The 14854-nt window shown below is 51.3% G+C and overlaps 1 long non-coding RNA gene across 1 annotated transcript in view; it reads right to left on the bottom strand.

The window, feature by feature from the left end:
* Window positions 1-14854, bottom strand: part of LOC129649427 (uncharacterized) — a 17395-nt gene continuing 2541 nt past the window's right edge. The window contains exons 2-3 of the long non-coding RNA XR_008713108.1: window positions 3746-4420; window positions 1-2739 (exon numbers count right to left, since the gene is read on the bottom strand). This is a non-coding gene — a long non-coding RNA (uncharacterized LOC129649427). The remainder of the gene's footprint in view (window positions 2740-3745; window positions 4421-14854) is intronic.

Raw genomic sequence — 14854 nt, forward strand, 5'->3', positions numbered from 1 at the left:
CCACTCCAGTATTCTGGCCTGGAGAATTCCATGGCCTGTATAATCCATGGGATCGCAAAGAGTCGGACACGACTGAGCGACTTTCACTTTCACTTTCATCACCTCACATAATTATCTTTTAGGTGTGTATGTGAGAAAGCTTAAGATTTGCTAAGAGACTAAAAAATATAGAAACTGTGATCTACTATAGTCACCATGCTGTACATTAGATCCTCAAAACTTAACTATCTTACAGCTGTAAGTCTGTACCCTTTTACCAGCCTGTCCCCATTTCCCCCTCTCTCCAGCCGCTAGCAACCACCATTCTATTCTGTGAAAGTGAAAGTCACTCAGTGTGTCCAACTCTCTGCCACCCCATGGACTGTAGCCTGCCAGGCTCCTCTGTCCATGGAATTCTCCAGGCCAGAATACTGGAATGGGTAGCCATGCCCTTCTCCAGGGATCCTCCCAACCCAGGAATCAAACCCCCGTCTCCTGCATTGCAGGCAGATTCTTTGTCAACTGAGCCACCAGGGAAGCCCATTCTTTTGTGAGTCTTCTTTTTTTTTTCTTAATGCATAAGTGATATCATAAGTACTTGTCTATCTCTGTCTGGCTTATTCCACTTAGCATAATGCACTTAGCATATTCCACTTAGCATAATGTTCATCCATGAATATGTAAATGGCAGGATTTCCTTCTTTGTTAAGACTGAATAATATTTCATAGTGTGTGTGTGTGTACATGTGTGTAATTTTCTTTATCCATTCATCTGTCAACAGAGACCTACTTTCTATATATCTCGGCTACCATGAATAATACTGCAATGAACATGGGAATACAGTTATTTCTTAAAGATAGTGCTTTCATTTCTTTGCATATGAATCTCCCAGAAGTGAGATTGCTGGGTCATAGTGTAGTTCTGTTTTTAATTTTTTAAAGGAACCTCCATACTGTTTTCCATAGTGACTGTACCAGTTTACATTCCCACCAACAGAGTGCTAGAATTCACTTTTTTCAGCATCCTCATCAGCACTGGTTGTCTCAAGTCATTTTGATAACAGACATCCTAACAGGTGTGAGATGGTATCTTACTGTGGTTTTGACCTGCATTTCTCTAATAATTAGTGATCTCCAAAATCCCATGGACAGAGCAGCCTGTTAGGCTGCAGTCCATGGGGTCGCTAAGAGTCGGACACGACTGAGCAACTTCACTTTCACTTTTCACTTTCATGCATTGGAGAAGGAAATGGCAACCCACTCCAGTGTTCTTGCCTAGAGAATCCCAGGGACGGTGGAGCCTGGTGGGCTGCCGTCTATGGGGTTGCACAGAGTCGGAAACAACTGAAGTGACTTAGCATAACATAGCATCTTTTCATGTTGCCCATTTGTATGTCTTCCTTGGAAAAAATTCTATTCAGGTCCTTTGCCCATTTTACAGTTGGGTTATTTGGGTTTTTTGCTACTGAGTTGTATACATCCCTTATCTTTTTCTGGATATTAACTCCTTATCAGATACATGGTTTGCAAATATTTTCTCCTACTCTATGGGTTGCCTTTCATTTTGTTGCAATACATGCATGACCCATCTAAAGATTCTACCCAATGCTTGGTGTATTAGGAGTTCTATCCATTTTGACAGGTGGAAACAGGGACTATTCCTACTCCTGTGTGAGCCTCAGAAACATTTGGCATGCTCCTGAATGGTGGTCCTTTCCCTCACCTTGAGTAGTTTCTTGTTACACATGAGCACATCAGTTCTTAACAAAGTCCTCTGGGATCCCAGTCCCCTGGCCTTATAGAAGGCAAGTGTGGAGCACTGGGGGAAATGGCAGGGATGGGAGGGGAAATGGGGGCGGAGCAGAGACGAGGAAACCCTGTGGAAGACTGGAGGGACTGGGAGGATCGGTTCAGTTCAGTCTCTCAGTCATGTCCGACTCTCTGTGACCCCACGGACTGCAGCAGGCCAGGCCTCCCTGTCCATCACCAACTCCCAGAGCTTACTCAAACTCTTGTCCATCGAGTCCGTGATGCCATCCAACCATCTCATCCTCTGTTGTCCCCTTCTCCTCGCACCTTCAATCTTTCCCAGGGTCTTTTCAAATGAGTCAGTTCTTCGCATCAGGTGGCCAAAGTATTGGAGTTTCTGCTTCAGCATCAGTCCTTCCAATGAATATTCAGGACTCATTTCCTTTAGGATTGACTGGTTGGATCTCCTTGCTGTCCAAGGGACTCTCAAGAGTCTTCTCCAACACCACAGTTCAAAAGCATCAGTTCTTCAGTGCTCAGTTTTCTTTATGGTCCAACTCTCACATCCAAACATGACTACTGGAAAAACCATAGCTTTGACTAGATGAACCTTTGTTGGCAAAGTAATGTCTCTACTTTTTAATATGCTGTCTAGGTTGCTCATAGCTTTTCCTCCAAGGAGCAAGTGTCTTTTAATTTCATGGCTGCAGTCACCATCTGCAGTGATTTTGGACCCCCAAAAAATAAAGTCTGTCACTGTTTCCACTGTTTCCCCATCTCTTTGCCATGAAGTGATGGGACCGGATGCCATGATCTTAGTTTTCTGAATATTGAGTTTTAAACCAACTTTTTCACTCTCCTCTTTCACTTTCATCAAGAGGCTCTTTAGTTCTTTTTTGCTTTCTGCCATAAGGGTGGTGTCATCTGTGTATCTGAGGTTATTGATATTTCTCCTGGCAATCTTGACTCCAGTTTGTGCTTCATCCAGCCCAGCATTTCGTACGATGTACTCTGCAAATAAGTTAAATAAGCAAGGTGAGTGATAATATACAGCCTTTACGTACTCCTTTCCTGATTTGCAACCAGTCTGTTGTTCCACAGTTCGAACTGTTGCTTGTTGACCTGCATACAGGTTTCTCAGGAGGCAGGTAAACTGAGAGGATGGGTGGGGCTAAGAAGGCCTGGAGGTCTGAGAAGAGATGGAGGTGCTGGGAGGAGTTTGCAGGAGGTGAGAGATAAGAGACATGGGAAAGGGGCATGGCCAGAGCTGGTCATCTTCACAAATCACAGCCCTACCAAAACCAGATCCCGCTGGACTCCCTCCATAACCACCTGCTGCGGCAGGCCCCAAGCTCTGGCTGGGTCTGTGCCATGACAGCTGCTGGGACCCACCCCTGGCTGGACTGGGAGCTCCCTGACTGCCAGGGTGGGCCCTGCCCCAACCCTGTGGTCAGCAGGCTCTCATCCTGCTTGTGACAGGAAATGAAAGGTCACCTGGGGGATCCTGCCTTTCCTCCTCTCTGGGTCCAGAGGTCACTGAAGGTGGCAAGAAACGATGTGTGTGTTCAACTGACAATCTCCATGAAAAGGCCTCTGTGTGTGTGTGTGTGTGTGTGATGTGGGCACTCAGTTGTGTCTGACTCTTGGCGACCCCATGGACTGCAGTGTGCCAGGTTCCCCTGTCCATGGGATTTCCCAGGGCAAGAATACTGGAGTGGGTTGCCATTTCCTCCTCCAAGGGGGGGGATCTTCCCAACCCAGGGATCGAACCAGCACCTCTTGCATCTCCTACATTGCAGGCTGATTCTTTACCACTGAACCACCTAGGAAACCCCAACTGCCCCTCTCAGTTCAGTTCAGTCACTCAGTCATGTCCAACTCTTTGCCACCCCATGGACTGCAGCATGCCAGGCCTCCCTGTCCATCACCAACTCCCAGAGTTTACTCAAACTCATGTCCATTGAGTTGGTGATGCCATCCAACCATCTCATCCTTTGTCATCCCCTTCTCCTCCTACCTTCAATCTTTCCCAGCACCAGGGTCTTTTCAAATGAGTCAGTTCTTCGCATCAGGTGGCCAAAGTATTGGAGTTTCTGCTTCAGCATCAGTCCTTCCAATGAATAGTCAGGACTCATTTCCTTTAGGATTGACTGGTTGGATCTCCTTGCTGTCCAAGGGACTCTCAAGAGTCTTCTCCAACACCACAGTTCTAAACCATCAATGCTTCGGTGCTCAGCCTCTTTACAGTCCAACTCTTATATCCAAACATGACTACTGGAAAAACCATAGCTTTGACTAGACAGACCTTTGTTGTCAAAGTAATGTCTCTGCTTTTTAATATGTTATCTACCTAGACAACATACTTCCAAGGAGTAAGCGTCTTTTAATTTCATGACTGCAGTCACCATCTGCAGTGATTTTGGAGCCCCCAAAAATAAAGTCTGTCACTGTTTCCCCATCTATTTGCCATGAAGTGATGGGACCAGAAGCCATGATCTTAGTTTTCTGAATGCTGAGTTTTAAGCCAACTTTTTCACTCTCCTCTTTCACTTTCATCAAGAGGCTCTTTAGTTCTTCTTTGCTTTCTGCCATGAGGATGGAGTCACTGCGTATCTGAGGTTATTGACATTTCTCCTGGCAATCTTGATTCCAGCTTGTGCTTCATCTAGCCCAGCGTTTCTCATGATGTACTCTGCAAATAAGTTAAATAAGCAGGGGCCTTGAGGGCCCCTCTAGGAAGTGGGAAATAATGGGAAATAACAGGAAATAAAAAAAGATGCACCTAGCCCCACACAAGGAACTAGACAATGAGTCTCCAACCAGACTGGATCAAAGCGGAGACCCAGAGGGACTCTGGGAAATGGGAGGAAGTTGGTGGGGCTCTGGGCCGGGGCTAAAACGACTGAGAGTCTGGGAGGTGAGGCAGGGACTAGGAGAGCTATGAAGCAGAACTGGGGATGGTTTGGGGATTTGAGTTGCTAGAGAGAGACAGGAAGTGGAAGAAACCAGAGGGATGGGAGGGTTCCAAACGGGGGTGGGGGAATGTAGGAGGAAAGAGGTGAATTAGGAGAGCCCTGGAGAGGCCAGGAAGGCTGGAGAGGGGCGGGAGTCATTGGACCGATGTTAGGACCTGAGAGAACCAGCAAGGACATTCGGGGACACAGAGGGGCTGGAGGATTGGGAAGAAAAGGGAGGTGACATGAAGACGTGGCCTAAGGCGTGTGAGGGATGGCCGCGGAGGGCTAGGGAGAAAGTGGGAGCCACGGAGCAACACGGGCAGGGCTGAGAGACGCTCCCTCACTCCGAGTTTAAAACCGCCCGCCGTGATTAATAGATTTCTTAACTTCTCCTTGTAGTTCTTCCAGTTTTGGCGTTCCCCGCTTCAGGGCTGAATTAGGTACACACCTAACTTCAATCCCCACCTCCACGCTGGCCATGTTAAAATCCACCTTCCAAGTAGCAGTCAAGTAAACCCGGTCCTCCCCCTGCTTGAAACCTCCCAGAGCTCTCACACCTGCACCACTGCACTGGGAGCCACGCTTCACCTGGCCCCGCCCCTCATATGGCCCCGCCCCGTCGCCGCCCTCTTGGTCTGACTGCTCAAGCCTGAGCCCATCTCTGTGCTGCTTTCCAGCCTCACTGGCCTCTCAGCTCTTCAACACACCCGACTGGATCCAGGCTCACGCTGTTTTGCTCGTGCTGCTCCTTCTGCCTGGAATGTTCTTTCCCACACAACTCTTAGCTACCGTCTTACTTTATAGGTCTCAACACGAATTTCACCTTCTTTGGACAGGCCTTCTCGACCTTTCTGGATAAAGTAACCCCACCACACCACAGTCACTGAACCGCAAAGCCTGAGTGTATCTTCTGACGCCGCTATTGCCCCACCAGCTTTCCTGTTTCTTTTGTTCTTGCTTGGGAAGGATGTTTTTTTTCCCCATCCTTCTTATGTCAGCAATTCCATGTCATAGTTGCTTCTTCGTGCTCATGCTCAGTCACTCAGTCGTGTCTGTCTCTTTGCAACCCTTTGGACTGTAGCCTGCCAGGCTCTTCTGTCCATGGGATTTTTCATGCAAGCATATTAGAGTGGGTTGCCATATCCTCCTCCAGGGGATCTTCTTGACCCAGGGATTGAACCCCCATCTCCTGTACCTCCTGCATTGCAGGTGGATTCTTTACCCTCTGAGACTTTGGGGAAGCCCTAGTTGTTTCTTAGGTGTGTTCATGGAAGACGATTGGATTTTGTTAATAGAATAAGATTGGATTTTACATTCTGAAAGGCTTGGTTTTCTTAACAGGTAATTTAAAGCCATTTAAATGTACTGTGATGGATATATCTGGACTTATTTTTATATCTTATTTTGTATTTTCTACTTATCATGCTTTTTTCCTTATTTTAGTTTTCATTTCCATTTGCTATACATGCACATAAAGAATGAGCTAGTTCCCTTTGAGGTTTGTTTAGAAAAAGATCTATATGTTGTTCCTTTTTTTCTGTTTCCTCTTCTCCGTGGACAATCACTTTTTTACTCTGAAGCTGATTTTTAAAATATTTACTCCCGTATTTCTAAATGACATGTTTTTGTTACTACTGATTATCAAACTATCTTGCAGCTCAGACCTGTTCTTCTTATTTCCCTCTGCCATATGATGGAATATCATTCAGCCCTGAAAAGGAGCGAAGGACCACAATGCATGTTGCATGGGGGAACCTTGGAAACATCCCAGTGGAAGAAACCAGTTACATAAGAGCACATGTTGTATCATTCCATGTATGGGACAGAAAAACGTAAATGAACTTTTTGCCCGACCCAATATATTAATGGTGAAGGACAGGGAAGCCTGGCATGCTTCAGTCCATGGGGTTGCAAAGACTCGGACATGACTGAGCAATTGAAAAACAACAACAAATATATTAAATGTACAGAATGGAAAAATTCATACAGACAAAGTAGATTAGTGTTGAAATTGGCGAATGGCTGCTAATGGGTATAGGATTTCTGCTTGAAGTGATGAAATGTTCTGGAATTAGATAGTGGTGGTGGTTGCACACCATTGTGATGTGTTAAAACCACTGATTTTACATCTGCAGAATGTATTTAATGGATACAAACTTTTTCTCAATTTAAAAACACCATCTGCATCTCTATGATCCTTCTGAAGAAGACAAGAAACTTAGCGTCTTAGAATCCTCTTAAAAGCAAAGCTTGTGATAAGGACTCTTGTTATAGAAGGTCAGTCTGGGAAATCCTGGCAGGAAGCTGGAGAGAGACACCAGGGAGAGTGAGGGATGGAGACCAAACCACGATGGGTGTGATGCTGAGGTCTCTGCTGTGGGCAGTTCGGGCTCAGTTCCAGGGGGACCTTCTGAGGTTATCTGGAGATTCTCAAAAACCCAAGGCCATATGCTAGTGGCCTCAGCTTGGTCTGGGTCTGGCTGGGCTCCACACCAGGGTTTTCTCAGAAGTGTCCACTTGCGGGCCCTCAACCTCATGAGGATGACACATTTCTAGACAATCCCTTTGAGCCTGTGGCTCTGCTGCGGGCCGAACCACAGGCATGTCACTTCGGTTTTTGCCGCCACCTTGAAGGATGGACAGGGCTGCACTGCTTTATCATCACAACTGGCAACCCAGGTCCTGACACCAGCCAGGCTGAGGTCCCAGCCTGGCTTAGCATTTACACCGTGGCCCACACCCTCCACCTTCAGCCCTGCTCTCTTCCCAGCCCCTGGGAACAGCCTCAACTCCTTCTCTCCCTGCAGGCTCCTGTCTTCTTTCTTTTATGGAGTAGGTCTCCATTTCTTGTCTACAAACATGTCCTCATGTCTACTTGTTTGGAGCAGAGGGAGATAGTTTCAACTGTCTTTAACCAGAAGCAAAGTGACTTCTCCACGAGTGATCCTGTTAATGACATGTGGTTCCACTAGCAGATCTGGCGAAATGCACACGCCCAGAGCTGTATGTTCTTCCTAGACTTGAATCACAACTACTCACATCAGGCTTGTTTGGACCTGCTGGTGACCAGGGTCTGGCTCAACCCAGGGGAACAGGATAAAGGTGAAAGCAACTTGTAATTTTTATTGAGAGTCAAGTGTGAAGCATGCAATCATGCATATTTATTAATTTTATTTAACTAACAGATAGATAAATAGAGTGCTTACTATGAGCCAGATATAAGGTCTTTGTTTTTAAGGACCTTGCAAATATGAATAAGTTTAATGCGTATTAACAATTCCGCCTGGAGTAGGAAATGGCAACCCACTCCAGTATTCTTACCTGGAAAAGCCCATAGACAGAGAAGCCTGATGGACTACAGTCCATAGGGTCACAAAGAGTTGGATAGGACTGAGTGACTGAGCATAACAATTCTAGGGGGGCTGCCCTGGTGGCTCAGTGATAACAAATCTACCTGCAATGCAGGAGATGCAGGTTTGATCCTGGGTCAGATTTTCCATGGGAAATCCCTTACGGGAGCCTGGCGGGCTACAGTCCATAGGGTCACAATGAGCCGGACATGACCCAAGTAACTTCGCACACATGCACAACAAATCTAGGACACAGATACCGTATTATTATTATTAAAATCCTCATTTACAGATAAGGAAACTGAGGTCCAAAGATTAGTGAGCCATGACATTATTGAGACGCAAAGTCCTAAGCTCTGAGCCCTATGTGTGTGTGTGTGTGTGTGTGTGTGTGTGTGTGTGTGACCTGTGACTCCAGTTTGCACATGGGAGTGGGGGCCATGAAGTCAAACTCTGGCTGTGGTGTGACTTTCCACAGCTAGGAGTGGAATGAGGAAGAGGGCCAGAGGAGTGGCAGACTCAGGGATCTGGCCCACCGACATGGGCCTCCTGCCGCAGAGCAGCTCTGCCCGCTTCCTGTCTGTCTGCTCACGTGGCGGTGGGGCTGAGCGCGGGCTGGCTCAGACGCAGCAGCTGAGGGTACCAGTGAGGCCTGGCTGCAGCAGGGGCACTGGGTTCTGTCCTCTCTTATCTTCTCCCTGCCCAGACCCAGGAGCAGGAAAAACCTATTTATTGCAGACTGAAGGGCTAACACACCACTCCATAGTCATTCTTCATGTCCAGGGAGACAGAGATGGAAAAAGAGACAGGAATTAGGACTGAAGGAAGAACAAAATATACAGAGAGGGACTTCCCTGGTGGTCCAGTGGCTAAGACTGTGCTCCCAATGCAGGGGGCCCAGGTTTGATCCCCGGTCAGGGAACCAAATCCCATATGCTGCAACTGAGACCCAGCACAGCCAAATACATAAATATTTTTAAAATACAGAGAAAAAGAGAATCATGACGAGTCTAGACAGAAAGGTACAGAAACAGACACAGATGCTGGGACACAGATACACCTGGAGTGTGTCTGAGATGGAAGTTGCTGAAGAATGGGATAGGGGTGAGTCAGAACTGATGGGGGGACAGTGCAGGGAGCCACTAAGGCCCTGAGGGGCTTGGTGTCCTTGGAGAGTCTGGACAAGGGCCTAAGCCAGGGGTTCCCATCCTACTAATGTGGCCCTTCATCTGCGGACGGGGCTGCAGCTGGAGTCGGTGTGTGAAAGTGTGTCCAGCCCCCTTCCTGGGATGTTGGCCTGGTGTCCCGGAGCTGGGGACAGGTGCCCTACCTCCCCGTGCCCTCCTCCTGAATAGCACCAGCCGGTCCCCTCCACGCTGGGCCAGTGTCAGGTTCCAGGCTGTTCTCTGGGGGAACTTTGATCTGGAAAGAATGAGAGTGACCGAGCTGGCTGCAGCCCAGGGCGGCACAGCGTCCCTGAAACCTAGCCTGGGCTGCCCCTGCCACCTTCCTGCCCACTGACACACCGGGCAGTCCCTCCAGGACTCAGGAGACACAGACGGGGTCTTTCCTGCTTTCCTTCCCCCCTGGTTCTCTCCATCTCCATTCGCTGTTCAATCACTAGTTCCTGCACTCATTCATCCAGTGCCTGGGGCTGGGTGATGGATGGAGTTGAGGGCTGAGCGACTCTGGGCTCTGCCCTCTCGGGAGCTCCAAACTCAGATCTCTGAGATCACTGCTCCAGAGAAGCACAAATCCCGCATTGGAGCAGGGAACCAGGGCAGGAGTGGAGCGCGCAGTGGACACAGTGGGGCAGAAAGTGGAAGCCAGGCAGGCTGACAGGCTTCACCAAGGATGACTTCTCAGAGAAGGTGGCATTTAAACCGGGCTCTGGACTTCCTTGGTGGTCCAGTGGTTAAGACTCCACACTTCCCATGTAGGGGGCATGAGTTTGATCCCTGGTCAGGGAACTAAGATTCCACATGTCAGGCTGCATGGCCAAAAAAAATAAAACAACCTTCCCAAAAAACTGGGCTCTGAAGATCTGAAAAAGGAGCAGGAGTTTGTCAGACAGGATGGCAAGTGGAAAGGAAGCTTTGGGCAGGGCGACCAGAGCAACCACAATGGCAGAAATGTGCGAGTTTGTGCCTTGGCAGCCTCAGTTATTCACCTGTTGCTGGAGCAGATCCAAGGGTCAGGGGGACAGTTTTGTTAGAGAAAGGAGACTCTGGGGGCTTGCAAAGGAAGTGGCCGCCTGGTGGGTCCGGATGCTGGCCTCGGCTCTCCAGGCCTTCCTAAGGATGGTCTCGTGCCCTCGGAGACCTCCCATGCCTACCCCAGCCCCAAGGAGCCTCAAGAATGCTTCTGAGGGAGCCTGGCTTGTCTACAGACCGGAAGAGGCTCCAGAGAGCCCCTTGCCTAGACCCTAGCCCAGCCCCTTGCCTCGGCTAGGCCTCCCCACCCCCACCGCTCACTCTGAGTGACAAGGCCTTTTGCTGGGCTGAAAGCGGACACTCCCCAGCCTCCTGGGCCCCTGGGGAAGGCCCAGGAGCTCTCCAGCCCTGCAGCTCTGGCTCTTCAAGTCCTGGAGGCCATTGAGCCAGGACCTATAAATAGCCTGGGGAGGGGGAGGGGAGGCAGGCCAGGCAGGGCTAGAGGGGACAGGCTCTGGGTAGGATGTTGTAGAGGGGTGGGGAGAAGGAGAAGTCCAGAGTTCGAGGCCAGTTCTGTCCCTGACCAGGACTGCTCACTCCTCTGGGTCTCGGGGTTCCCCTGGGCGGGGGGTGGCCAGGCTGATGGAGCAGACATACAGGGACCGCTGTTCTAAAAGAACAGGAGACCCCTCCTCCTTCCTGGGTGGTTTTCAGAGGCAAAAGTGTCAGGATATTAGCTGTGAGGGCCCCAGGCTGGGCCAGTCCTGCCACAGAGACCACGTCCCCAGTCCCCAGGGGCCCGGGACAAGCTCTGGTGGGGTGCTGACTCTTCCAGGACCTCAGTTTCTCCTCTTGGTATGGCAGCCCCCAGAGTGGTGGGGGTGGGGAAGGCACTGGGTCAGCCGGAGACCTCTCCAGGCCATGGGGCCAGAGCTTAGGGGATGGGACCTGCCGGGGAGGCTCCTGGAAATGGAAAATGTGAGCCCCACGGCCTTATCTGGGCTGGAAGCAGCTGTCTCCATTCCACACCCTCCGCAGCCCCTGCCTTGGCTGGGAGGAGCAGGCAGCCCCTCCACGCGGGGATGATTGCTGTTTGTTCTCTGGGCAGCCTGTCTCTCATCAGAGGCTCGTGGGAAATTCCTCCTCCGCTGGGACCAAAAGGGCCCAGTGCTGGTCCATGGAGACAGGAAGCTCCACTCTCTTACCCCCTTCCCAGGTTAGGGCCACCCTTAGAATTGTATATGCGAGTCTCTGCAGAGCACTCAGGATCTGTACCTTCTAGACACACACTTCCAGGTCTGGTAAAAGAGACAGCGGAAAATGTGGCACGTGATGTGTGATCAAATTCACACAACGAGACACACACAAATATCTGATATACGTAAGCATGTGTAGACAACCCACATACACACACAGGCATGCGCACGTCCTGTGTTGACACGGATGCTGCAGGCATGCATCCATATGTGTCTAGAAACACATTCACCATTTATGAGCAAAGGCATAAAAATCCCTCTTCCAACCACAAGGGCTTGAACATGTGCCCATATATGTACATATGTGTACAGCTGTGTGCACAAGTACTATAGACTCTGTACCTCCCACATCTTCCCTCTACACCAACACACGTACACAGGTATACGCAGCATGATATACGCACAGGCATGTCCCCAGATACACCGGAGAAAGAGGAACATCCCAAAATACACGTGTGTCCAGCAGTGTGTCCCTGGGATGGAGTTTAAAGGAAGGTTTGGTAGAGGGAGTTGGAGTGACCCAGGGGGCAGGATTCTCTTCTGTCCTCCCTACCGGGGGCCTCAGGACTCCAGGTTCCGCCCCAGTGGCTCCGCTTCAGGCAGGCAGAGCCATGGGGCAGAGCCCAGAGCCGCTGGTGCCCTTCTCTGGGGTCCTAGTTAGAGATGAGGCCTAGGAGCTCCGAGCCTGGCCCACCCCAGGCTCCTGTGCAGCTTCCATCATGCCCCTGCCTCCCTGCTTAGCACCCCTTTTGGCTCCTGAACCCAGCAACCTGGCAGGAAAAGATAAACGCAAGTCCTGCGTCCACACCCCTGTGGATCTCATAACAAGGCAATGGTTTCCAGGGCAGAAGCTGGATTTCAAGATTCGAGGGGGAGGAGCCGGGGATGGTATGTTTGCCAGGAGGATCCAGTCCTGGAGTGTATTTCTCCGTCGAGTCCTTATTAGCCTGCTCCCCATTGGTGCCTGCAGCTGAGGACCCTGAGACGTGGGGTGTGGCTCCCTTTCCACACCTTCCCCAGTTACAAAGCTGGACTGCTGGGCCTGTTAGCCATCCCAGCGACCTGAAGGCTTCATAGAGGGCCTGGCAGGGCTGACTGGGGCCTGCCTGGCAGATAACGGGTCTGGCCTGACCCATGATCTTCTGACCTGAGCATTCCTGGCAGAGGGGCTTGAAGGGCTGAGGTGACCAGTGAGGCCAGCAGCTGTCTTTGTCTCAGTGCAAAGGCTGATGTGATCTTGGAGTCAGCCCCCGTGTGGCACCTGTGAGCCCCATGGTTTACCACACCTTCTAACGCATCCTCTCTGTGACCCAGCTCATGGAGTCCATCCATCCGCTCATTCTATTGGTTCCACTCCCTCTCCAATGAGTGCCCTTTCCCTGGCATTCACTTCCACATTTTCATGGAGCATTTTCTAAAGCCAGCTGCCTCTTCAGCTGTAGAGATAGATGAACAGCTGAGACAGACAGCTCTCTGCTCTCCGAGGATGGGCTCCAACACATGTACGCAGTGTGTGAGGGCCCCACGCCCATGCGCAGGGACCCAGGTGCAGAGGGTGAGGGCCAGTCCCAGGCAGGTGGGCCCAGGACTGCAGAGGACTGCCCCACCCCTTAAGCGCTGAACCTCAAGAGTCTGGGGAGTGGGTGGGGCCTTCAGGACAAGAGCTGGAGGCAGGTGGGTATAAGGAGAGGGACTGGGCTGGAGGTGGAGGAGTGGGAATCACCAGTGCAGGTGTGGGGGTGGATGACACCATGCAGAAAGGGTCTGTGAATAAAAGGGGGACCTTCCCAGCTCAGAGCCCTGGGGACCATGGTTAAGGGATGAGTGAAAACAGACTCACTCGGGAAGGTCACTGGGGAGAAGAAGGGGAGTCAAGAGGGTTGGGAAGAGGGGTGGTCCTCAGGGGCTCCTGCTGGAGGGCCACAGGGATGGTTCTAGAGAGCTCAAAGCACAATTCCAGGGGATTGGAGCCTCTGGGTGATCTGGGAGCAGGGAGAACTGCCCAGACTTGGCTGGATTTGACGGTTGCCCCAAGGGACCCTGGGACCACAGCCAAGACCCTGGGTTCCAGCCCTGTTTCTGCATATCTTGCTCTGTGACCTGGAGCCTGTCCCTGTCCCTCCCCAGGCCTCACTTCCCCCACCTCAGGTCCCTGACTTTGGGGTTTGGGCTTGGCTGGGATTCAATTTCATGAGGTGATTGGCAGGGGGTACAGGAAGGCTTGTCCCACATCCTGCCCCCAGCCCAGCACCAGAGCAGACCAAGGGGCCAGAAAGCAAGGTCGGAGCCAGGGGAGGGAGAACTAGGAGGGCAAGTGCCAGAGCCCCTGGGACTCAGTGGGAGGTCGGCCTCGCTAGCCCGCTGACATCAGGGCTGGTGAATGTGCAGGGAGTTCAGCAGGGTCCATCATCCTCACCTCCCCCACAGTCTGGTACCGGGCAGGAGCTGAGCCCCGGGAGGGCGGGAGGAGGGGCCTTGAGGGGGCGGCCAGGAGGAGCCCCTGGGGCCTGGGGTGAGCAGCAGCCTCCCCCAAACTGGCAAGGAGCCAGCTCTTGGATGGCACTGGTCTTCAGTGCCTCCCTCCCCACTCCAGAATCACCCCCTCCTCCCTCTCTCCTCCCCTGATGCTCTGCCCCTCTTCCTCCCCTCCTGATTCATCTTTCCTCTCCTTGGCTCATCTCCAGCTATTGACTCAGTGGTCTGACTGCCGAGGGAGAGGAACCAAGGGGGATGGTCTGATTCTTGTACTGTCTGCCCAGAACCCACCGTGAGCCCCATCTCTGCCCTTGGCAGATAGAGCCCTCCCCAGGCCCCAAGCGGCCCCTCCCAGATGTTGTCATGGTGGATCGGGACAGACCATATAACCCACCTAAGGTGGGAGAGCGAGGCTGGATCCTGGGCAGCCAGTCTCTAGAATCTTATCTATGCCCCATTAGTCCCACCCTGGAGACCTGGCCAGCCTTCCTTCTCCTGGATGCTGCGAGAGAAGGCTGGACCCCCACCCACCCCCACCCTCATTTATGCTGTCCATCCAGGCACAGACTCTGCTGCACATCAGCTATAGGACCGGGGACCCAGCTGTCCAGCCCCTCCCAGACTTTCCTGCCTGGTCCTTCCTCCGGTCCTGCAAAGGAAGAGGCTGGGCTTTTCTGGCTGAGACTGGGGTCCCTGCACTCCAGGCTCTGTGCTCAGATCCAGAGGGGCTCTGAGTGCTACTAGAGACAAGCTGTAGCCATTGCCTCTCTCCTAGTGTCTATCAAAGATTCTACCCAGAGAAGAATGCAGAGAGTAATTTGGCTCACCCTGTCCCACACAGCTACTTGGAACACACACATATACACACCATGCATGCCTTTTGGCACTTGACTTTCTCATGAAATAATTGCTGGAAGGCTCCTTGGATTAGGTAA

The sequence above is a fragment of the Bubalus kerabau genome, chromosome 4 (genome assembly GCF_029407905.1).
Source record: "Bubalus kerabau isolate K-KA32 ecotype Philippines breed swamp buffalo chromosome 4, PCC_UOA_SB_1v2, whole genome shotgun sequence".
NCBI classification, from domain to species: domain Eukaryota; kingdom Metazoa; phylum Chordata; class Mammalia; order Artiodactyla; family Bovidae; genus Bubalus; species Bubalus kerabau.